This window comes from Muntiacus reevesi, chromosome X (genome assembly GCF_963930625.1).
Source record: "Muntiacus reevesi chromosome X, mMunRee1.1, whole genome shotgun sequence".
Taxonomy (NCBI): Eukaryota; Metazoa; Chordata; class Mammalia; order Artiodactyla; family Cervidae; genus Muntiacus; species Muntiacus reevesi.
Genome location: NC_089271.1, coordinates 110,788,312 through 110,814,140, shown reverse-complemented (window position 1 = coordinate 110,814,140; position 25,829 = coordinate 110,788,312).

Sequence of the window (25,829 nt, the reverse complement as noted above, 5' to 3'; positions counted from 1 at the left end):
CCAGAAGACAGGTCTCAGACTTTCCTATACCTGCACAACAGCTAGCATGTGGTTTAAGGTAGCAAATAGGCAATGCATATTTTATAATTAAATTTATAGTCTCAATTTATATCACCTCTTAGTGTCAAGAAAGTGTATGTGTGTGTGTTTTAAGTCATTCATCAACAGCTGGGAAATAATAAATAATTGTTCACTCATTCATTTATTCAAAAGAAAATGTAATAATTGCCAGATACAATGGCAGAGTTTCAATTCTAGTGAAAGGAAAATGGACAATAAACATTTCTATTTTGTTTGAAAAGTGGGATATGTAATATTGTTACCAGGTCATAAGAGATGCATGCAAAACACAAAACAGAATAAGAGAGATTCAATTGGCTGGTGGTAGTTTGCAATCTCAAATAAGGTGAACAGAGCATGGATCACTGGAAAGGTGTCATTTGAATAAAGGCTTAAATGAGATGAAGGGGTGAATTATGTGGACAACTGGGAGAAGAGAGTTCCAGGTAGAGGGATAAAGGACAAAAGTTTTGAGGCCGAGATGTGTCTAGAAGGTTTGAATAACTGTAAGGAGGTCAATGCAGCTATAATAGAGCAAGGGAAGAGGAAATTTAAGTGAAATACAAGATAAAGACATAATAGAAGTACAGATCTATAGAATATTGTTGATCTTGTTGGGTATGTACTGTGCTGTGCTCAATTGCTTGTTTGACTCTGTGTAGTCCATGGAATTCTCCAGGCCAGAATACTGGAGTGGGTAAACTTTCCCTTCTCCAAGGGATCATCCCAATCCAGGGATCAAATCCAGGTCTCCTGCATTGTAGGCAGATTCTTTACCAGCTGAGTCACAAGGGTAAGCCCAAGATTGGTAGGCAGATTCTTTACCACTGCACCACCTGGGAAGCCTGTTGTTGGATAGACTACAAGAAAAATGGGGCACCATTGGGAGGTTTGAACAGATTTGGCTGCTCTGTTGAGAAGATACTTCAGAAGAGCAATGGTGGAGACAAGGAGATGAGGATAAGTGGAAGGCAACTGTGGTAATCCATGTTATAGGGGATATGGCTTAGACCAAAATGATGACAGTGAAAGTGATGAAAAGAGAACAGACTTTGGATGCATTGATTGAGGGACTGAATAAATTAATAATATCATGGTGTAGAACGAATAACAAATCATTAAATATGCCATGAATCTGCTATGTGCTTATATTATCAAATGAATACTAGATATTTAAGTCAGTTATAATTTTTCAAATCCTGAATTTTATTAGTATTGTTATAGTATAAAATTTTAATGGAAATTTTCTGTTTTTCTGATGCTGCACAAGAGTTGCTGTACATACAGAAACCAAGAGCAATCTAGCTCGGCAGAGCTGCGGCTACTATAGGGTCTCATAGGTTCATTCACTGCTTACGAGCCTATGCAACAGAAGTTTTACAGGGCCAGTGATTATAAGCTATTGACTCTTTAAAGTAGCAAAATGCTCAGGGTTGCTGATGAATAGCTAAATATTGGAAAATCCCTGAATGACAACTCTCTGTATGACCCAAGATTTTGAAATAATTCTGTCCTGACATTTAAAATTTTCTTGATCATTTGTAAAAATTTGTCTGCTTTGGAGCTTCACAGATGTAAAGATTTGGGGAACATGGGGAAGGTTCAGAAGGCTGCCACCAAGATAATTAAATCATTGGAAAATAAGGGCTCTGAAGAAAGGTTAATGGAACTGGGATTGTTCAGCTTGGAAACTAGAAGACCAAGAGAGGATTTAATAATGGTCTTTAAGTGTATAAAGAGCTATTACACAGAGAGTGATCACCAGCTGGTCTCAATCTTCTCTTAGGACAAAACAAGGAGAATGGGGTGTAAATTGCACCATGAGGGATTTAGACAAAACACTAGGAAGGGTTTCTCTGAAGCAAATTGTTAAACAATGAGACAGGTTACTAGTTCATAGTTCATCTGACTCCTCATCCTGGCAGTCTTCCTGCAATTCCAAGCATTCAATCCGTTAATGTAAATTCAAAACACACGAGCACTTACTGTGTGCAAGTTACTATAGGTTATTTTCGAGGGAAGGTCATTGTTGCAATTCACCTATTGACTTAGAAGAAAATGTAGTATAATTTGGATTATATAATGGTGATTTATAAATTTAGGAAACAGAAAGCAGCTACTCAAGGTGGCATGACATAAGACCAGTTAACTTCAATATGCGAGTATTGGTGTAAGATGATAGAAGGAAAAAGAAAGTCTAGAGAGGAAGTGTGGGCCTGAAAGAAGGGGTGCAGGTAGGCTTTGGGAGGTGGCTGAAGGCAATTGAGTCATGAGGACTCATTCTGCTCAAGGGCAAAGGCAATATGACTGTTCTCCTTGCTCGTTGGAGTAGGGAGGATCAGTGGCGGGGTGGGCTTGTCCTGCTCCAGCCAGCCCTATAGGTGAGAGGAATGTAAAACAAACAAAAAAGACAGAGTATGTTCATCAGTACCATCTTTCTAGATTCCATATCAAGACTCTGTGACAACATAGAGGGGTGGGATGGGGGTGGGAAGTGGGAGGGATGTTCCAGAGGGAGGGGACATACGTATACTATGACTGATTCGTGTTGATGTATAGCAGAAACCAACACAACATTGTAAAGTAATTACCCTCCAAATAAAAATAAATTTAAAAAAAGAGAGGAATATAGTAAACCTTTTGTCCTAGTCCAATTTAAGTTCTAACCACAATGTTTACTTCTCCCACTCCACTATAATTTTCTTCCACTTGGAGAGTGGGATGAGGTTTGGCCTGATCATTTTCTTAGACAATTTATTATTGCAGTTGGGCTGAGAAACCAAAGGTCCTGAGTTCTGTTTGATACTCATATCAACTCATCCCCTTTATGTTTAACTCATCTGGTAATCTCTATTATGCTATAGTAGAAAAAATATCTGAGTTTCTATCTGGTGTCCTTCGGAGAAGACAATGGTAACCTGCTCCAGTACTCTTGCCTGAAAAATCCCATGGACGGAGGAGCCTGATAGGCTGCAGTCCACGGGGTCGCTAAGAGTCGGACAGGACTGAGCGACTTCACTTTCACTTTTCACTTTCATGCATTGGAGAAGGAAATGGCAACGCACTCCAGTGTTCTTGCCTGGAGAATCCCAGGGACGGAGGAGCCTGGTGGGCTGCCGTCTATGGGGTCGCACAGAGTCGAACACGACTGAAGTGACTTAGCAGCAGCAGCAGCAGAATATCTGGTGTCCTTAACAGCTGTGAGGCATTTAATGTTTATTTATCACCCTGAGCTTTAAATTTCCTCATCTGTAAAACAGAGATAGTTATTACCTCAAGGAGTTTCTGTGAGAACTAAAATGTTTAGCAAAGTGTATCACCTAACAGGTACTTGTCATAAGTTAATTCCCTATACATTTTCCATGTAACGAACCATCAATTATGGAATGACATCATTTCATGTCCTTTTTCTGCTGAGCACCTGAAATCTTTGCTTCTATCTAAACCCCTCTGTTTAGTTTCCTTAATTCTTGTTCATATGCTAAGGCACCTGAGTTTCTCTTATTAAGTAAGATACTCTTGAAAGTATGACTATCTTCCTTGAGAAATGAGCTGCTCAGAATGGAACATACAATGACAAATATTATCACATCTGTACAGAGTATAAGTATGTCTTTATTATGACCTCCTATGATAAAAATTCCATTCTACTAGTACATCCTGAAATTGTATTGCTTTCCTTATAGGCATATTCTACTTTTGACAAATATTCTGAAGAAGTTTTAGAACCTAGGTTTTCTTTGGAGATGTTCTAAGTCTTGTTCTGGCTGAAGATAATGCACTAGAGCAAATGACCACATGAGACTGTTTTGATCCTACTGTATCTGTGATTCTCAGAGACTGAACAATCCTGAATGAGTAATTTAATGTCCTAAATACCTAACTGACTTTCTAAATAACATAAATCATAACATAACCAAATATGATATAAAACATTCCTGTGAGTCTTCCTACCTGTCCAGGTTACTACAATAACTGTTTCTTACTCTTAATCTTCTTGGAAAAGCTGCTTGTGTTTGCTATTTTCAGTTCCTGACCCATCAATTATTCATCTCAAAGTAATTGGCTTTCCTTTCAAACTGCTTTCCCAAAGGTAACCCAAGATGGAATTGTAAAACCTATTGGTTTCTTCCCAATTATTTTCTTCTGTAATCACCCTGAAGCATTCAACACTATTGGCCATTTGTATCAGTACAGTTCTAACCCAGAAAAACAAAACACACATGCGTATTTAAAGCAAATGTTTGAATGCGAGGAATTACCTACATGGGCAATGGAAGAACTCAGAAGTCAGAGTGGACAGTGAGGTTACCCAAAATTAGCAATGCCAGAAATGAGGATAGCCGTAGGCTGGAGGACAAAGGGAAGACGTAGGATTACCAAAGGTCAGGAGATGAAGTAACTTAACTAAAACTAAAGGGACAAAGAGAACTAAAGTCACAGAGCAGAAGCAACTGCCACTTACAATACAATTTGAGGCAAAGTGAGAGGAACATGGGATCCCTTGGTTGTTCATCCCCTGGTGACTCAGCGGGGGAACCAGTGTTATTTCTCGTGGTCAGGAGACTAACTTTCAAAACTATGCAACTCTAACTCTCCTCCCACAAAACATAGCACAACTATTATAAATTTTTAGTTGACATTTATTAATTGCTGAATAGAACTAAATATGACCAGTCACAAAACAAGAAAACTACAGGTCACCCTAGAATCCTCTTTCATTTTCCTCAATAAGTCTATCATGGTTTACTACTTGTTTCACTATTCTGGTATCTCTGAATATTTCACTATCACATTGATAATTCAGGCTTTCATTTTCTCCCATTTGGATACCTGAAATAGCCTGCCTCCACATACTGTGGGTTTTTCCATCTAAGTTTTTCCAGTAGTCCTGTATGGATGTGAGAGTTGGACTATAAAGAAAGCTGAGTGCTGAAGAAGTGATGCTTTTGAACTGTGGTGTTGGAGAAGGCTCTTGAGAGTCCCGTGGACAGCAAGGAGACCCAACTAGTCAATCCTAAAGGAAATTAGTCCTGAATATTCATTGGAAGGACTGATGCTGAAGCTGAAACTCCAATACTTTAGCCAGCTGATGCGAAGAACTGACTCATTTGAAAAGACCCTGATGAGAAGGGGACAACAGAGGATGAGATGGTTGGGTGGCATCACTGACTCAATGGACATGAGTTTGAGTAAACTCTAGGAGTTAGCAGTGGACAGGGAGGCCTGGCATGCTGCAGTCCATAGGGTCACAAGGAGTCGGACACAACTGAGCAACTGAACTCAACTGAACTGAAGTCTTTGATATTTCTATTCACTTTACCTGTAAAGCATGCTTTCCTCTTTACCTGTTGGAAATCAATTCATTCTTTAAAGTTTAATTCAAATATCACTTCTTTTTTGAAAATTTCTTTGATTCTCTGCATTCCTATCCATCATGAGATTTAATCACTACTTCATATTTTTACCCTTAATGCACTTTGTATATACATTTATTATTATATTTCATATTGCATCCTGTAACTTTCTGCATTTTTCTTGGTCTCTACAACAGTAACAACTTTGCTCCAGTCCCTCAAACCATAAGACAAAGTTGGTGATTAGAATTGCTGGGGTTCAGCTGTGAAGTCATGTCCGACTCTTTGCAACCCCAAGGACTGCAGCACTCCAGGCGTCAATGTCCTTCATTATCTCCCTGAGTTTGCTCAAACTCATGCCCATGGAGTCAGTGAGGCCATCCAGCCATCTCATCCTCTGTTGCCCCCTTCTCCTCTTGCCCTCAGTCTCTACCAGCATTAGGATCTTTTCCAGTAAGTCAGCTCTTCATATCAGGTGGCAAAAATATTAAAGTTTCAGCTTCAGCATCAGTCCTTCCAATGAGTATTCAGGGTTATTTGCTTTAGGATTGACTGGTTTGATCTCCTTGCAGTCCAGTGGACCCTCAAGAGTCTCTCCAGCACCACAGTTCCAAAGCATCTATTCTTTGGCGCTCAGCCTTCTTTCTGGGCCAACTCTCACATCCATACATGACTACTGGAAAAACCATAGCTTTGACGATATGGTCCTTTGTCTGCAGTGATATCACTGCTTTTTAAAGTGCTGTCTAGGTTTCTCATAGCTTTTCTTCCAAAGAGCAAGCATTTTTAAATTTCGTGGCTAGTTACTGTGCAGAGTGATTTTGGAGCCCAAGATAATAAAATCTGTCACTGTTTCAACTTTTTCCCATCTATTTTGCCATGCTGGTGATGGGACTGGATGCCATGATCTTAGTTTTTTGAATGTTGAGTTTTAAGCCGGCTTTTTCACTCTCCTCTTTCGCCCTCATCAAGAGGCTCTTCAGTTCCTCTTTGCTTTCTGCCATTCGAGTGGTATCATCTGCATATATAAGGCTGTTGATATTTCTCCCAGCAATCTTAATTCCAGCTTGTTATTCATCCAGCCTGACATTTCTCATGATGTACTCTGCATATAAATTAAATAAGCAGGGTGACAATATACAGCCTTGATGTACTTCTTTCACAATTTTAAACCAGTCTTTTGTTCCTTGTCCAGTTCTAACTGTTGCTTCTTGTCCTACAAACAGGCTCCTCAGGGGACAGATGAGGTGGTCTTGTATTCCCAAGGTCTTTAAGAATTTTCCACAATTTGTTGTGATACACACAGTCAAAGGCTTTAGCGTAGTCAAGTAGTCAATAAAGCAGAAGTGTGTGTATGTGTGTGTGTGTGTGTGTGTGTGTGTGTGTGTGTATACATATATATATATGAAATTCCCTTGATTTTTCTATGACATGCTAGATGTTGGTAATTTGATCTCTGGTTCCTCTGCCTTTTCTAAATCCAGGTTTTACCTCTGGAATTTTTTGGTTCACATACTGCTGAAGCCTAGCTTGAAGGAATTTGAGCATTATCTTGCTAGCATGTGAAATGAGTGCAATTGTGTGGTAGTTTGAACATTGGCATTACCTTTCTTTGGGATTGGAATGAAAACTGACCTTTTCCAGTCCTGTGGCCATTGCTGAGTCTTCCAAAATTGCTGGCATAATGAGTGCAGCACTTCAACAACATCAATCTTTCAGTATTTGAAATAGCTCAAATAGCTGGAATGCCATCACCTCCACTAGGACTGTTCATAGTAATGCTTCCAAAGGCCCACTTGGCTTCATACTCCAGGATGTCTGGCTCTAGGTAAGTAACCACACCCTCATGGTTATCCAGGTCATTAAGACCTTTTTTTGTATAGTTGTTTTGTGTATCCTTACCATCTCTTTTTAATCTCTTCTGCTTCTTTTAGGTCCTTGCCATTCTGTCCTTTATTTTGCCCATCTTTGCATGAAATGTTCCCTTTGTATCTCCAATTTTCTTGAAGAGATCTCTAGTCTTTCCCATTCTATTGTTTTATTCTATTTCTTCTCATTGTTCACTTAAGAAGGCTTTCTTATCTCGCTTGCTATTCTCTGAAACTCTATATAGAGTGGGTATATCTTTCCCTTTCTCTGCCTTCTGCTTCTCTTCTTTTTTCAGCTCTTTGCAAGGCCTCCTCAGACAACCATTTTGCCTTCTTTCATTTCCTTTTCTTTGGGGTGGTTTTGGTCACCACCTCCTGCACAGTGTTACAAACCTCTGTCCATATTTCTTCAGTCACTCTGTCTACCAGATCTAATCCCTTGAATTAATCTCACCTCCACTGTATAATCTTAAGGGATTTGATTTAGGTCGTACCTGAATGGCCTAGTGATTTTCCTTACTTTTTTTTCAATTTTAGTCTGAATTTTGCAATAAGGAGCTCATGATCTGAGCCACAGTCAGCTCCATGTCTTGTTTTTGCTGACTTTATAGAGCTTATCTATCGTCAGCTGCCAAGAATATAATCAATCTGATCTTGGTGTTGACTATCTGGTGATGTCCAACTGTAGAGTCATCCCTTGTGTTGTTTTAAGAGGGTGTTTGCTATGACCAATGCGTTTTCTTGGCAAAACTCTGTTAACCTTTGCCCTGCTTTATTTTGTAGTCCAAGGCCAAACTTCCCTGTTACTCCTGGCATCTCTTGACTTCTTACTTTTGCATCCCAGTCTCATGTGATGTAAAGGACATATTTTTTTGGTGTTAGTTCTAGAAGGTCCTGTAGGTCTTCATCAGTTCAGTTCAGTCACTCAGTCGTGTCCAACTCTTTGTGACCCCACGGACTGTAGCATGCCATGTCTTCATAGAACTGTTTAAATTCAGCTTCTTGGCATTAGTGGTTGGGGCATTGGATTACTTGGATTACTGTGATGTTGAACGGTTTGCCTTGGAACAGACCAAGATCATTCTGTTGTTTTTGAGATTGCACCCAATTACTGCATTTCAGACTCTTTTATTGACTATGAGGGCTACTTCATTTCTTCTAAAAGATTCTTGCCTATGTTAGTAGATATATATAATGGCCATTTGAATTAAATCCACCCATTCCTGTCCATTTTAGCTCACTGATTCCTAAAATGTCAATGGTTACTCTTACCATCTCCTATTTGACCATATCCAATTTACCTTAATTCATGGACCTAACATTTCAGATTCCTATGTAATATTGTTCTTTACAACATTGGACTCTACCCTCACCACCAGATACATCCACAACTGAGTTATGTTTCTGCTTTTGCCCAGCCTCTTTATTATTTTTGAAGCTGTTTCTTCACTCTTCCCTAGTAGCATATTGGACACCTACTCACCTGTGGAGCTTGTCTTCTGGTGTCATATCTTTTTGCCTTTTCTTTGTGTTCATGGGGTTCTTGAGGCAAGAATGCTGAAGTGGTTTGCCATTCCCACTGTGATTAGAATATATATGCTGAATAGAAGTCTATCTGAATGAATGTGTGAATTAATCAGACACTTGATAGATGAGGCCAAATATTTTAACATTGGCTTTAGATTTCATTGTGATATAAAAAATTCTGTTTGAGTTAAAATCATGTCTGAAAAGTATATTGTAGTGAAAGTGTACTTCTTTAACCCTGAACTCTGGGAGCTCAATTGTCTTGATTGCTTCTTTGGAAAACATGTTAGAATGAACTGTGGTAGAAGTTTATGGGTAAGAATAAATGGCCTAGAGTGGTTAATGTTAGGGAGACAATGTGAATTATCAGAAAGAGTACTTGACCTACCTACCATTTGATAAACCTGGGTTCATTTTCCAGCTCTGCTTCAAGCCTCAGAGACTTGATACAAAACTTAAAAGGAAATACAAGGTTAAATATGTGAAAATTTTGTATAAATGACTAAATACTACTATATAAGAATAAATGTGGTAGTATAATAAAATTGTCAGAAATGCAGTATTTAGAGTCAGAGAATCATGAGTACATGTTTTGTATCTGTTCCTTAAATGTCATGTGAATTTTGTCAAGTCATGTAACTTCTTTGAGCCTCAATTTTCTTCTATGTAGTATGAAAATTACGTACGTACTTTATAAGATGGAAACTGGGATTAAAGGCTAATATGAATGCAAATAACATAACAAAATGCAAAGTAACTATATTAACTCTCAATGACAATTCTAACAATTATTATTTTTACTCTTAAACAGAGCATCAAATCATGACAGTGCAGTGATATATCAATACAGAAACTCATCAACGTGCAATGATTTTCAATTCTCTGGAAAAATTGTCCAAGATCTATACTTCTTCTTACCTTCATATCATGCTCTGAGATACCATACAGAGTGTGCAGCAATTCTAATCTAACACAATGCAACACAGTGGACACTGCTATGCTATGTGCTATTAAAACACTGAAGAATGTCAGCATGGATAGCCACTGGCTTGAGGCTGGCATCATGGGGCATAGGGAAAGCTTTTTCTAATGTAATAATGAAGAGGGGATTTTTCTGATCAGATAAGTGTTTGTAAAACTCAACTATGACACACAGAATACAATTCTTAATGCTACATCCAAAGTTGGAGCTCAGATTCTTCTCAATTTTATATATTATGAGATCAACTTGAACTGTTTTTATTGAAATTCAGTAATTGACAAAGGAAGATGTGAAGTTAACAAGGGCTTCCTCATTCTTTGCTTTTTAGACATTAAGTTATACTGATCAGCATCTGAATTTCTATTTGCTTTCAGTGGTAAGTATATGGTTGACTTGCAGAATTGCCCAGTAGAGGCATCACTTTGGAATTTTATGGTTTGGTATAAGATAAGAATGAGTTCATTTTAAAGTGTCATCAAGCCCCCAAACTAATCTATCTCTAATATGAATAGGAGAGCTTGGTAACAATGTAAGAAATGTTCTCCATATCATCTTTCTGAGGACAATTTTAGAGGTTATTTTGCTTAATTCTAAAAATTTCCTGAAAGGAATCTCAGTTTTTATAACTATTTAGCAGGAAAAGTATCAAAAAAAATCTGAACATCAGACAGAGTGAGGAGCAACCTTAAGAGGGTACCATCAAGATTTCTTAACTATGAAGTAGCCTAAATATATTATATTTTTAAAAAAAGAAATAGCAAATACTATGAGCAAGAAAATAAAATTCAATTTCCCCCCTGCTACAGAAAATCAGTCCTTTATTTTTGTCAGGTTTCTTGCAGAAAGGGAGTAGACAAGTAACATGTTTCTAAAAGAAAAGGTCATCAAAACTCTGGCTAAAACAAACTACTGTTTCTGGCTGTGATGGTATAACTCATATCAGACTAGCTCTCCCAAAATAAACGACCAAAAAAACTGGACAAATTATATGAAGAAATACTTTGCAGGCACTGGCAACTAGAGTGCTATAACTGTTAGAGGGGAGAAAAACATAACTGAGCTTCACAATATCTTAGTTCCTTGAATGAGGCAATTTTGAAAATACAATCCATTGAGCTGAATCAGAAGAAAGCATGAGAGTCCTGCTCAGCTGTGAATACAGAGCTCAGACATTGGGGCAGCTAAAGATATTAGATTTTGTAGGTCTTGAAACAAGGGAGGAGAAAGATGTACAAAGGGAGGCCCTGAAAATGTGTGTGGAACTGCACTGTGAGTATTTGGCAGTGTGAAATGGAAAATTTCAGAGGGGCAAGTATGAAATATTTGTTATTAAAGAAAATGTAAGAAGTGTGAAGTAGAAAATGTGAAAGGGAATGTGTAAAATGTAGAATGTGATGTTAACAGCATTGATTAGATTTTGTTAACATATCATTAGCCCTAATACAGACACTAAACAATAATTAAAGGAAGCATATCTAAGAAGCCAATTTAAAACATAACATTGGACATAAAATTGGAAGTGAGCAGAACTCTGCAGGGCTCTCCCAAGTACAAAAGCCCCTCTATGCCCCCTGCTCCTTGTTTATAGAAAAGCTGAAGTCCCTCAGACTTCCCAGAGTCATAAAAGAGCAGGCTTGAGCAGTTAATGATTAGGATAATACAGTCACAGTCTCAGTGTCTGATGCATACTCCTGAGTTGTTTTACAGATACTATAACCGCTACCAGGGGGAAAAGACTACTGCATGATGACCAGACCACAGCCATGAAAGTAGCTGCTTCATCTTAAGCAGTAGTTAGTACAATTCTAAAAGCTAGCCTCAAGAGAAAAGGATTAACATTATTGCTCATAATAATCTATATATTTGTAGGCACCAAAATAACTGCAGCTTGTTCTGCACATATATGTAGAGTTTCTCTGATAGCTCAATTGGTAAAGTATCTGCCTGCAATGCAGGAGACCCCGGTTTGATTCCTGGGTCAGGGAGATCTGCTGGAGAAGGGTTAGGCTACCCACTCCAGTATTCTTGGGTTTCCCTTATGGCTCAGCTGGTAAAGAAAGTGCCTGCAATGTGAGAAACCTGGGTTTGATCCCTGGGTTGGGAAGATCCCTTGTTGACCATATATGTAAGCAAGCAACAAAAATTTCAAGCAAAGGAATGCTATAGGCCCATGGCAACATCTTCCACTCTGAGAATACAGCATCTTATATCAGCATGAAGAAGTTACAGAAGACAGATCTTCACCTGTAATCTCATAGTAATGGAATAATATTTGACAGTGGGGAACTGAAAACAGCTCTTTTGCCCATTTCCTATTTTCCCATTTCTCTTAACCTCTAACCTTAACCTTAACATTAACCAATCTAATCACATTGACCACAGCCTTCTCTAACTCAATAAAACTATGAGCCATGCTGTGTAGGGTGACCCGAGACAATCGGGTCATGGTGGATGGTTCTGACAAAATGTGGTCCACTGGAGAAGGGAATGGCAAACCATTTCAGTATTCTTGTCTTGAGAACCCCATGAACAGTATGAAAAGGCAAAAAGATAGGACACTGAAAGATGAACTCCTCAGTTCGGTAGGTGCCCAATATGCTACTGGAGATCAGTGGAGAAATAACTCCAGAAAGAATGAAGGAATGGAGCTAAAGCAACAACACCCAGTTGTGGATGTGACTGGTGATGGGGGTAAAGTCTGATGCTATAAAGAGCAATATTGTATAGGAACCTCGAATGTTAGGTCCATGAATCAAGGCAAATTGGAAGTGGTCAAACAGGAGATGGCAAGAGTGAACGTCAACATTTTAGGAATCAGCAAACTAAAATGGACTGGGATGGGTAAATTTAGTGCAGATGACCATTATATCTTCTACTGTGGGCAAGAATCCCTTAGAAGAAATGGAGTAGCCATCATAGTCAACAAAAAGTTTGAAATACAGTACTTGGATGCGATCTCAAAAACAATAGAGGGATCTCTGTTCGTTTCCAAGGCAAACCATTCAATATCACAGTACCCCAAGTCTATGCCCAAACCAGTAATGCTGAAGAAACTCAAGTTGAATGGTTCTATGAAGACCTACAAGACATTTTAGAACAACTAAGAATGATGTCTTTCTCATTATAGGGGACTGGAATGCAAAACTAGGAAGTCAAGAAACACCTGGAGTAACAGGTAAATTTGGCCTTGGATTGCAGAATGAAGCAGGGCAAAAGCTAACAGAGTTTTGCCAAGAGAACACACTGGTCATAACAAACACCCTCTTCCAACAACACAAGAGAAGTCTCTACAGATGGACATCACCAAATGATCAACACTGAAATCAGGCTGATTACATTCTTTGCAGTCAAAGATGGAGAGAGTCTATACAGTCAGCAAAAATAAGACTGGGAGCTGACTGTGGCTCAGATCATGAAGTCCTTATTACCAAACTAAAACTTAAATTGAAGAAAGTAGGGAAAACCACTAGACCATTCAGGTATGACTTAAATCAAATCCCTTATGATTATACAGTGGAAGTGACAAATAGATTCAAGGAATTAGATCTGATAGACAAAGAGACTGAAGAATTATGGACAGAGGTTCATGACATTGTACAGGAGACAGGGATCAAGACTATCCCCAAGAAAAAGAAATGCAAAAAAGCAAAATGGCTGTCTGAGGAGGCCTTACAAATAGCTGTGAAAAGAAGAGAAGGTAAAAGCAAAGGAGAAAAGGAAAGATATACTCATTTGAATTTAGAGTTCCAAAGAATATCAAGGAGAGATAAGAAAGCCTTCCTCAGCGATCAATACAAAGAGATAGAGGAAAGCAATAGAATGGGAAAGATTAGAAATCTCTTGAAGAAAATTAGAGATACCAAGGAAACATTTCATGCAAAGATGGGCTCAATAAAGGACAGAAATGATATGGCCGTCACAGAAGCAGAAGATATTAAGAAGAGGGGGCAAGAATACACAGAAGAGCTACACAAAAAAGATCTTCACAACCCAGATAATCACGATGGTATGATCACTCACCTAGAGCCAGAATCCTGAAATGTGAAGTCGAGTGGGCCTTAGGAACCATCACTACAAATAAAACTAGTGGATGTGATGGAATTCCAGTTGAGCTATTTCAAATCCTAGAAGTTGATGCTTTGAAAGAGCTGCACTCAGTATGCCAGGAAATTTGGAAAACTCAGCAGTGACCACAGAACTGGAAATGGTCAGTTTTCATTCCAATCCCAAAGAAAGGCAATGCCAAAGAATGCTCAAGTTACTGTACAATTAAACTCATCTCACATGCTAGCAAAGTAATGCTCAAAATTCCCCAAGTCAGGCTTCAGCAATATGTGAACCATGAACTTTCAGATATTCAAGCTGGTTTTAAAACAGGCAGAGGAACCAGCTATCAAAATGCCAACACCTACTGGATCATCAGGAAAGGAAGAGAGTTCCAGAAAAACATCTATCTCTGCTTTATTGACTATGCCAAAGCCTTTGACTGTGTGGATGACAGCAAACTGCAGAAAATTCTTAAAGAGATAGGAATACCAGACCACCTGACCCGCCTCTTGAGAAATCTGTATGCAGGTCAGGAAGCAACAGGTAGAACTGGACATGGAACAACAGATTGGTTCCAAACTGGGAAATGAGTATGTCAAAGCTGTATATTGTCACCCTGTTTGTTTAACTTATATGCAGAGTACATCATGAGAAATGCTGGGCTGGATGAAACACAAGCTGGAATCAAGATTGTTGGGAGAAATATCAATAACCTCAGATATGCAGATGACACCACCCTTATGGCAGAAAGTGAAGAAGAACTAAAGAATCTCTCAATGAAAGTGAAAGAGGAGAGTGAAAAGGTTGGCTTAAAGCTCAACATTCAGAAAACTAAGATCATGGCATTTGGTCCCATCACTTCATGGCAAATAGATGGGGAAATAGTGGAGACAGTGTCTGACTTTATTATTTTGGGCTCCAAAATCAATGCAGATGGTGACTGCAGCCATGAAATTAAAAGATGCTTACTCCTTGGAAGCAAAGTTATGACCAACCTAGACAGCATATTAAAAAACAGAGACATTACTTTGCCAACAAAGGTCCATCTAGTCAAGGCTATGGTTTTTCCAGTGGTCATGTATGGATGTGAGAGTTGGACTGTAAAGAAAGCTGAGCACCGAATAATTGATGCTTTTGAAGTGTGGTGTTGGAGAAGACTCTCGAGAGCCCCTTGGACTGCAAGGAGATCCAACCAATCCGTCCTAAAAGAGGTCAGTCCTGAGTGTTCATTGGAAAGACTGTATTGAAGCTGAAACTCCAATACTTTGGCCACCTGATGTGAAGAACTGACTCATTTGAAAAGACCCTGATGCTGAGAAAGATTGAAGGTAGGAGAAGGGGACAATAGAGGATGAGCTGGTTGGATGGCATCAATGACTCAGTGGACATGAGTTTGGGTAAACTCGGGGTGTTGGTGATGGACAGGGTGGCCTGGCTTGCTGCAATCCATTTTGTAGCACAGAGTTGGACATGACTGAGCAACTGAACTGAATTGAACTGAACCTTAAAATAATCTAATTATAGCAGTGATGGCACTAGACAATTTAGCCTAACTCCTGAGTTCACACCATGCCTTATTTAAACTCTTGGTTCTTTTCCTAGATTAAAGAAATAAGAATGAAGAATTAAGTAGTCAAAAAATGTCTTACTCTCTCCCTCTAGCAGTCCCCTCAGCAATCCCGAAGGCAGATAACCTGGGCAAGATAACATCTGAAGAGAGTCAGCCAGTTTGCATTCCATGGAGAAGGACACAGAACCCAACCTCCTGCTTTGATGATTCTTTCCCCTTTTTTCAGTTTATAAACTGTCATGGCTTAGCAGAATCTTTGGAGTTGGTCTCTGGACTCAAGTCCACTTTCTCCCCAGATTGCCAGCTTTTCTGATTAAAGCATCTTTTGTTTGCACTGAAATTTGCCTCTCAATTGGTTTTTGAATGGCAAACAGTTGATCCTGAGTTTGGTAACAAAATGAAATTTAAAAAAAATATTTAATTTGATCTAACGATGAGAAGAAATGAGTAATGAGGTACAAAGAGAGAAAGAAAAAGAGAGAGAAGAAGCAAGTGGAAACTCATATATAATCAAAGTTAAACTCAACCATTTCAATAACTGCATCAAAAGTAAATAGATCAAATCCTTTAATTAAAAGATAGAAATTGTCAAACTGGGTGAAAGGATAAAAAAACTAGAAATCATCTATAGGAAACACAAGAGACTTTAAGGATACAAATACGTTGAGAGTAAAAGGAAAGGAAAATATATACTATGTGTACAGTAAGAGTAATAAGGCTGCAGACTCTATATTAATGTCAGACACATTGAACTTTAAGACAGGGAATGTTATAAGAGATGAGGAGAAATATTTCATGATGATAAAATGGGCAGGTCAGCATAGAGGCAAAAAAGTCATATATATATATATATATATATATATATATATATATATATATACACACACACATATATATATATAAAACAGGATATCAAACTTCATAAAAAATAATTTTATAGAACTACACACATCAACAAATATTCACAATTATGACTGGAGAGTCTTATACCTCTCAGTAACTAATTTGTTGCTTAGTCACTGAGTTGTACCTGACTCTTTTATGACTGCATGGACTGTAGACTGCCAGGTTCCTCTATCCATGGGATTTTCCAGGCAAGAAAACTGGAGTAGGTTGCCATTTCCTTCTCCAAGGGATCTCCCTGACCCAGGGTTTTCACTCGTGTCTCTTGCATTGGCATTACCACTGAGCCACCAGGGAAGCCCTCAGTAACTAATAGCAGTAGACAAAATCAGTAACAATATGGAAGATACAAAGAACACTGGTGATCATAAGTTATGTCTACAAAATAAGTCAGTGTAATAATTTATGAACATCTATAATGCATTTCTTACATTATTTTTTGAACTTTGTCAACAACAAGCCGTAGATAGGCAGAATGACTCAAAACTTCCAACCTACCCTCACCTCCCTAACCGTCTTCATTTATCAGCAAGCATCTAAGCCACTGCTTGCACAAAATCTTCTTTGAATTTGGACAGATTTGCTCTCTGGTTAAATTTTTATGCTATTGTAACTCATTCTACATATAACCAGTATTATAAAGTACTAGACAAAACTTTCCTTCTGCCATTTGGAAATTTCTAAATATCAGGAGTGGAGAGTGGAGTCATCCTAGTAGATGCAAAACTAGCAACCATCTGGATATCCCTGCCTCTTGGCTAGTTTCGTGAGGACACTTGTGATTATCCACCCAATAAAAAGTCATGGAAATATCTGCACCACAAATAATATGGATTGGCTCGTTATCAAGCGAGAAATCTGAATGCTTCTCCCCAGTTCATGTCCTAAAGACTAGAGTGTTTCATAGAACAGATAGCTAACACTAGTGATTACCAAACAGTGTAATGTCAACTGAAACTATATCCCTGATTCTAAGGCTCACATTCAGATAGTGTGTCCAAATTGCCTCTCCTTTGATGTCTACAATTTGCATCATCTCTGTCCATTTGGCTGATGTAATAAACACTGTAACCATCTCTGTTGAGAATGAAATAATTGTATGCCACAAAATACAGCCATCTGCATCAGTGTCTGTCTTGGAGTATTGTGGTAGAAGAATGTTTTATTTGAAACCTACCTGCTTCTAAATCATTTTAGAATTGCTTTGTATGAATTCATCATAATTTCAAATATTTTCATAAATTTGCATTGTTGATGTTACTTCAATTTTTGTTAATGGTGCTATCTGAATGTCTTATGTACATATGTTGGTATCATGTACACTAATATGAGGTGAAATAGCTCATCCAAGGCAATGCCAGCTTTCTCGATGAATAGATAGTGATGAAAGAATGCTTATGTCAAGCTCCTCAGTTATGAGGCATAAAATATCATTATGAAACCATCAAGAAGCAAATTTTGCTTAAATGTCAACTGTAGACGAAATTTTGCAATCGTTTTTGAAGAATGTCTAATACCTAAAAGTACTTTGTTGAAAGAAGTGGCCCCCAAAGTTTTTAATCCTGGTTATTTCTAAGTTGCCGAAGAACTCTAAAACTTATTACCTCAAGAAACAGTAAGAACTGTAATGTCACTTGGATTTAATTTGCTCCAGGAAGCATCTTTCTTTAGGGTAGAGACTCTGAGGCATTAACACAAGCTTTGGAGCACTGAGTTACAAGGAAGTGTGATAAGATAGAGCAGAGGTAGGGGCATTCCATCCTCATGACCTCACTGAGCAAAGGAAAGATTATCCAAAAGACTTGCAATAAACATGCTTTCCTGTCAAACTAAGTGGAATTCAGACCTTATTTCCAGAGATACAATATGCTGTATTAATATGCATGGTTACTAGTTCAATTCACTGTGAAGGATTTGTTGCATTACTAGGAAATGTATGTATGTACACACATATACATGTGTACACACACCCTGAGGTTATGTTGTGCTATGTAACATATAAATACAAGAGTTATAAATCCATACCAACAATATAGAACAGCATTTCCACACAAAACCTGGAAAGGAGCACCGCAGAGATTATCACCATAAGAGTTTTTGATAAGCACAAGGTAATTTAACAGGATACTGATTTTAATTTTATTTCTGAAAAGTAACCTTGCAACCACATGATCTTGGGGTGACGTAGCACAGTGAGATATCTAATCTAAAATACCAGCTGTTTAGTTAAAGATACAGGTATAGGCGTTTAATTATATGACTTCTCGTGTGCACTCCTTCTTTCCTTTTAAGTAAAACTATCCATGTTCAAGTGTAGTTTGTATTAAGCATAAAATGGTGACACAATCTCTGCTTATTCTGTGTTATAGCCAAATATAGACAGTTTCTCCCCCTCTAGTTTATCAAAGAGTATTAGACCATTTTATTACTTCCTAACACCTTTTCCATTCTTTTTTTTTTTTTCCTGTTGAGGAAGCTCAGGCTCAGAGAAGTTAAGTAACTTGAACACATTCACAGAGCTAGTAAAACTAGCAGTAGGACTCACAAACAAATCTTATACCAGAATGGTGATTCTTTTCATATTATTCTTTTGTGTAATGGCAATCAGGGCAAAGAATGACAATCTCCATTTTTAAAAGACCCTCAAAATTTCTCTAGTACAATGCCTGTCCCCTTTCTCTGTCATCTGATGTTTTTATCTCTGTTGCAGAACCTCCATTTGTTTACCTAGAATTTGTATCTTTGGATGATAGTGAAGCTTCCCTCACAGCTCAGTTGGTAAAGAATCTGCCTGCAATGCAGGAGACCCAGTTCGATTTCTGGGTCAGGAAGACCCCCTGGAGAAGGGATAGGCTACCCACTCCAGTATTCTTGGGCTTCATTTGTGGCTCAGCCAGTAAAGGATCCACTTGCAATGTGAAAGACCTGGGTTCAGTCCCTCAGTTGGGAAGATCCCCTGGAGAAGGGAAAGGCTGCCCACTCCAGAGGCCTGGAGAATTCGGGGTCACAAAGAGTCTGTCACAACTGAGTGACTTTCACTTCACTTCATGAGAGTGGAAGTGAAGTGTTAGTTGCTCAGTCATGTCTGACTATTTGCAACCCCATGGACTGTAGCCCATCAGGCTTCTCTGTGCATGGGATTCTCCAGACAAGAATACTGGAGTGGGTTGTCATTCCCTTCTCTAGGTGATCTTCCTGACCCAGGGATTGAACCCAGGTCTTCTGCATTGCAGGCAGATTTTTTATGACCTGAGCCATATAGAATTCAATCTTTTGTCTGAGCTGAGTGCATATAAGGATGGGGGCACCTCTTCTGCTGTCACCTAGCAGCTGGGGCTTGCTCCTGAGACGTGAGCTCTGCAGAGGGTCTTGGGCTCCAGCTCTCTATCTCTACCCATCCTCAAGACTCAGTGAGGGATTAAATCTAAACCAAAAGGAAGGTGTGCTTCTTAAAAAAGAGCCTTTCAGGGGAAGGCGTGGGGGAGGTGGGAGAGAGTATTGGGAAGCCAACTTTGAAGCTAGGTGCTTGGTGTGTTTTTGTTTAAAGTTGTGCTTGAGGGAACTGGAACTGTGGTTAAAGGTTTTCCTTGTTTTTTTTTTTTTTTTTTTTTTTTTTTTACTTATTGGAGCATGACAGCACTGGACCTTGTCCTGCTCATACCCTGACCTTGATAATGCCGTACATCCTCCAGTCAGATCTCATTGTAAGGTTTTTCTATGAGTAAAACTTGCAAAAGGGCAAGATTCCTGTAACTTCTATAACATTCTATAGTAGTCTTTCTTGTTCTCTTTCCCTCTCTCTCTCAAATAGTTTATTGCTACATTAATAGAATTGTTTGATATTTTGTATAGTAAGAGGACTCTCATTTATTTTATCAGACAGGTCTTGTATTATAATATGTTAGGTTTTATGTTGTGTGTGTATATGGTGGAGGGGGAGGAGGGTGCTGTTTTTTATTCCTGGGTTCTGCTGAGCTCTCTGTTTACTCCTGAGAGTTTCTTCAATAGGTGTTGCTGCTACTTAATTTCTCCATCCTTTAGCTATGAAGTTGAGGTTTTTGGTTCCAAGTTTCTGGCTTTGTCATATCTAATATTTTGTTGATGTTCAGTAGCTAAGTCATGTTCAGCTCTTTGTGACCCCATGGACTGAAGCATGCCAGGCTTCCCAGTCTTTCACTATCTACGGGAGTTTGCTCAAATTCATGTTCATTGAGTTGGTGATGCCATCCAGCCATCTTACCCTCTGTTACCCACTTCTCCTTTTGCCATCAATATTTCCCAGCTTCAGGATCTTTTCCAATGAGTTGGCTCTTCACATCAGGTGGCCAAAGTATTGGAGCTTCAGCTTCAGCATCAGTCCTTCTGATGAATATTCAGGGTTGATTTCCTTTAGGACTAACTGGTTTGATCTCCTTACTGGCTGGCCCAGGAACTCTCAAGAATCTTCTCCAGCACCACAATTTGAAAACATCAATTCTTTCTCACTCAGCCTTCTCTGTGGTCCAACTTTAGCATATAACAATTGTATATAACTACTGGAAAAACCATAGCTTTGACTATAGGGACCTTTGTTGGCAAAGTGATGTCTCTGCTTTTTAATATGTTGTATAGGTTGGTCATAGCTCTCCGTCCAAGGCACAAACATCTATACCAGCCCCCATGATATTAGATTCATAGGTTTTATTATATTAGATTCAGTCCCTGTTCCATTCTGTTTTAATTTTTTTTAGTATTCTGTCAATATTTTTCAATTTATATGTTATCCATAAATTTGTTAAATATGTCTTCTAGGTTTTCATCCAAATAATCAAGGAAAAAAAAAACATTGAATAAGAAAAGTCTTCCAACATGGTACTGTAGACTTCTCCACATTGTTACCTGTGGTTAAAATACACATCTTAAGTATACATGTTCATAGAGGGACTGATCTACTTAATCATCCTTACGCTAAGTTCATGTGTTATCATCTTACCCTCAAGGATCTCATGACAAGACTTAAATGCTTTGATGAATTCAAGATCATGCTGATGTTTATAGATTCTGTCTTTGTGTCATTAGGTCAAAGAGTTTCTATATCCTTTGAATCTGAAAACCTAGGGCTATTCATAATCATTAATTAGTTCTAGGCGTTCCAAAAGGAGTCTGATTTGGTCTGGAAGTAACTAGGAGAGACTAACTGATCTGGAGTGATCTTTATAAGAAGATTTAGATGACCTCTGGTTGATAGTGTCAGTGCTTCTTATTTTTAGCTTTTTTATTTATCCTGAAATCTCTTACACTAATTTATGCCATGTTATAACCTTTAGATCACATTTCATTTTGTGCTATGATAAGTTATATGGTGGAGATTACACCCTGGAACTAAATAATGCAATATAGTTTGCTAGCTTTTTGAAACCAAAATCTGAACAATTTTTCCTGTATCCAAGGAATAGATTATTATTCAAGAGTTGTAGCCATTCATTTTTAAATTTATTCTGAAGGTTCTCTGGTTTGCTCTAGAAAGAAGCTAAGTAGGCAGATTGCCACCTTTTATGAATTCTGATGTTAGTTTGAGAGCAGTGATGACTTGAAATGACTGATAATCAGGATTGAAATGGAGAATGTGAGTTCACACTTTAAACATCTTTCTCTTCCTCATAGCTCAGTCACATAAATATGTTAAAAATGGTTTACCTTAATAATAAAATAATTGTTACAATTCCCTGTTCTAGAGAGTACATGACAACAGGTATACAAATGTAACTTTTAAAAATCTCTTAAACCAGCTGACAGAATGTGTCAGTCTGTCTCTTTTCTAGAAACTTCTGGTCCTTGGAACTTCTGCTGTTTCAAAAGAAGTGAGTCCTTAGGGAGACAGGAATTTAACTCATGGTCTTGGTAAGAATTCAGTTTTTGTTGCTAAAGAAATTGTTGGAAGTTTCTGGTGTCAATATTTGAAATCATGCTACAGTATAAGAGTGATAGCTTGACTATATGGGAAAAAAATACCTATGTAGTCATATTTCAAATAAATCAAAATTTGTGGAGCAAAATAGCACATTTTACAGTTTACCATTCCTCAATTTTCATTTAATTAGTTATATACTTTACCCTATTGCCTGGAATTCACTTTAGCAGTTGTCAGTTTCAGTATATTCTCTACATGCCATGAGTATCAAGTACAGCTTTGTAAGTTGTTTGCTATCACATTTTTTTTCTGTTACATTGAAAAATGACTTGAGTCAGCTTTGACATCTTTCTCACTTTGGCTTGCCTGCAGATTGTTGAAACTTCTCTTTCCATCTATAGAACCTAACATTATCCTTGCATTTCCTCTTTAATTATTAATGTCCTTCATTTAAATATCAGTGAGTCTGACACCTCTGGTCAAGAAAGCCCCTCTCTCCCCTACATCTATGTGTATCTCTATTTATTGCCTTTTCTTGGATTCTACACTCCTGTGCTCATTTTTCTTCATTGAAATGATAAATACTTCTGTAGTTTTCCAAGCTTTTCAGGTGATTCTTTTGTTCAGACAAAATTTATAACCCTTAGACTAACTATTAACCAAGATTATGGCTAGCTAAGTTTATGGAAGAGATATTTCATTAAGTATAGTAAGACATGTCTGACCTTACAATCACATATTTGATGATTTACATCTCTGAGTCAACCTTGTTGAAGTCTAACAGCTGTAAGAGCGCTATTCTCTCATATATGATCCATACATTCAGCTTACTGTGTATCTGATATTTGTTGAACATTATGATGGTATACTCCATGCCTCTTTTGAATGTGATTAGCTATGCTGTTCTTAATTTCAATTCAGCAACATTTATTTACTCTTCAATGGATATATGACTGAACTTCTGTGTTCTTCTACCTTCAAGACTTTCTGCCATACTATGGAATACATTTTGGAAATCTTGGCTTTTCTAGAGCAGACATTTTCCTAGAACTCTGCCCCTCAACTTTAATAAACATGTAAATCCCCTGGGGATCTTCCTAAAATTTAAATTCTGATTCAGGAGGTGTGGATCAGGGCCTGAGATGCCATGTTTCTAACAAACTCCCAAGTGATGTTTGTGCTGCTGATCTGTGCACCCTGCTTTGAATAGTGAGGCTAGAGTTCTCTCGGTAGTAATGTTTTTACAGAACAGTGATTATAGTAAATATTCTCTCTCCATTCTTTCATTAGCACCTTTTGCTTTGGTGACAGAGGAAAAGCTGATGGTGGCATGACTGAACTCTCTGTTTCTCCGGGCTTTCACAGTGCTGCCACCTTGTCAGGAGCAGCTCAGTCCAATATTCTGATTGTATGTCCTTGCCTTTCTCCTTGTGAAGAGGAAAGATCAGTCTCTTGCTCTTTATTCCTCTTGCTTTTCTGATTTTGTTTTATACAACCAGTACATAATTAAATCCTCCTAATTCTGTTTTACTTCTGTCCCCCTAAAGCTGGTTGACTTTAAATAAATACACCACTAAGTTTTTATGCTCTGCTGCAGTGGCATGCAAGGTTTCCATTAAGCCAGGGAATGAAGTCTCGACCATGAATCGCTTAGGTAATTACTCAAGGTCAGTGCAAGGTGTCTTGATACTTTGCACCTGAATATGTAATGAGATCTCTTTGAATTTCCCAAGACTAAACACAAGATTGGTCCCAAGGTTAGAGATAAGACCAAGCATAGATATGGGGTTAAAAAAGCACCAGCTGTGTAGAAAGAGACTCTCAGAGCAGAGTTCTAGGCAGAGTTATCATCCTTTATTTGCATTGAAATCAACTTCAAAGCTTACTTAAAATGCAGATTCTGGGATGTGACTCCACCAAAATCAGAAAACGTGGACAAGGGAGGGGACCCAGGAATACGTATTTTTAATGAGCATAAATTTTATTCTGATGGATTCTGTAGTGCCCACTTTATGAGAAATTCTGGTGTTTATGCAATATCCAAAGGCAAAGTATTTGAGCATTTGAAATGAATGTTTGGTCATTATGGAATAGACATGTTTAAGAATTATCTTAATTTTAAAACATTCCCTTCCATAAGCAAAAAGTATTTCATTCAGAGTGTTAATGGAAACATTAATTAAATTGCCAGTGGATAGATTTTCAAAAGAAGGTAACTATCATGGTATCACAAATGTTATTGAATCTATTCACCTGGAGCCTGCTTGTTAGAGACTCTTCCACACTAACAAATGTCAAAAGTTTCTAAAGGATGAGCTTATTAGAAGTCTTAGGTACTAGTAAAGCTTAGTACTTCTCAAGGACACCAAATGACCTTCAGAAGCATAAGAAGAATAGGATAAAACTAGAGAATAAAATCTATGACAACAAAATAAAAGTTCAGTAACCTTTCCCAAGGACTGTAGCACTCCTGTCCATGGGGTCAGAAAGAGTTGGACACAACTTAGTGACTGAACAACAACAGATCTCTCCTGAATATTATGGAAAAGTGCAAGGAAATGAAAATAAAAAGAGATGAATCATAGGTCTGGAGGACAAAGAAATGAGATTCAATGCAAGGGTTACAAGTAGGTATCCCTTAAGTAGAGAAGGGAAAAAAAGCATATAAAAGAAAATTGGGGTGCAGGAGTGATGTCAGGAAGATGGCGGAGTAGGAGATCCAAGCCTTCATCCTATTAGAAAAAATCAACAATTGGGCAGCTATTTGTGCACTGAAATAGCTTTGGGAGATATCTGGTGTCCAATTAAGAAGCTGGAGTGACACAGTGAAGCAAAGAACTCCAAGTATAACCACACACAAAGGGTAGAAAGAGCAGTGTCCTTTTGTCTTCATCACCCCATGCTTCAGGCCAGCATGACAGTGCCAAGAGGGATTGCCTTGATTTTCAAGTTCTTCTCATTGGGGGAAAAGGAGATCAGGGTGAGTGTCCAGCTTCTTAACCCTTTCAAGGCACTGTGGAAGGACCTAAATGAAGTTCATCCCACACGATACCTAAGGAGACTGACATAGTTGAGACGTCTGCCAATAGCTGTGAACAAAATGAAGAGTGGGGCCAACCACACAGTACCGACCACGCAGTGGGTATCCACGGTTCCCAGTGGCCTTCTTTGCAGACAACCCAGGAGCTTCCACCACTGAAGACCTCTATGGCCCTCACGGCCAACACACCCACCCTGAAAACATCACCTCCAAATATCCTGCAGTGTTGGTCATTGCAGAACCCAGAGTTCTGCTCTGCAGAAGACCCCAGAATCTTTAACCACTGAGAAATTCATAGCCACTGCAGCAGATGCCCCAAAGTTTCCACTACCAAGGACACCACAGTTTTCCCCTTGATGGACTGCACCAATCCTGTCACTCTACCATGCTTTGGATTTGTTCCAGCCAGCACTGCTGTGGGTACCATGGTCCCAGGAGCTGACTTGATCACTGCCCAACTAGGGCTCACAGCTCACCTCCACCAATCACACAGGCACCAGCCTGCTGCTGGCCCCAGACTCCACTTGCAGGCACCAGTTCCCACTGCTGAGGGCAACCTGAAGACCTCCACTGCGGCTGAGTGCA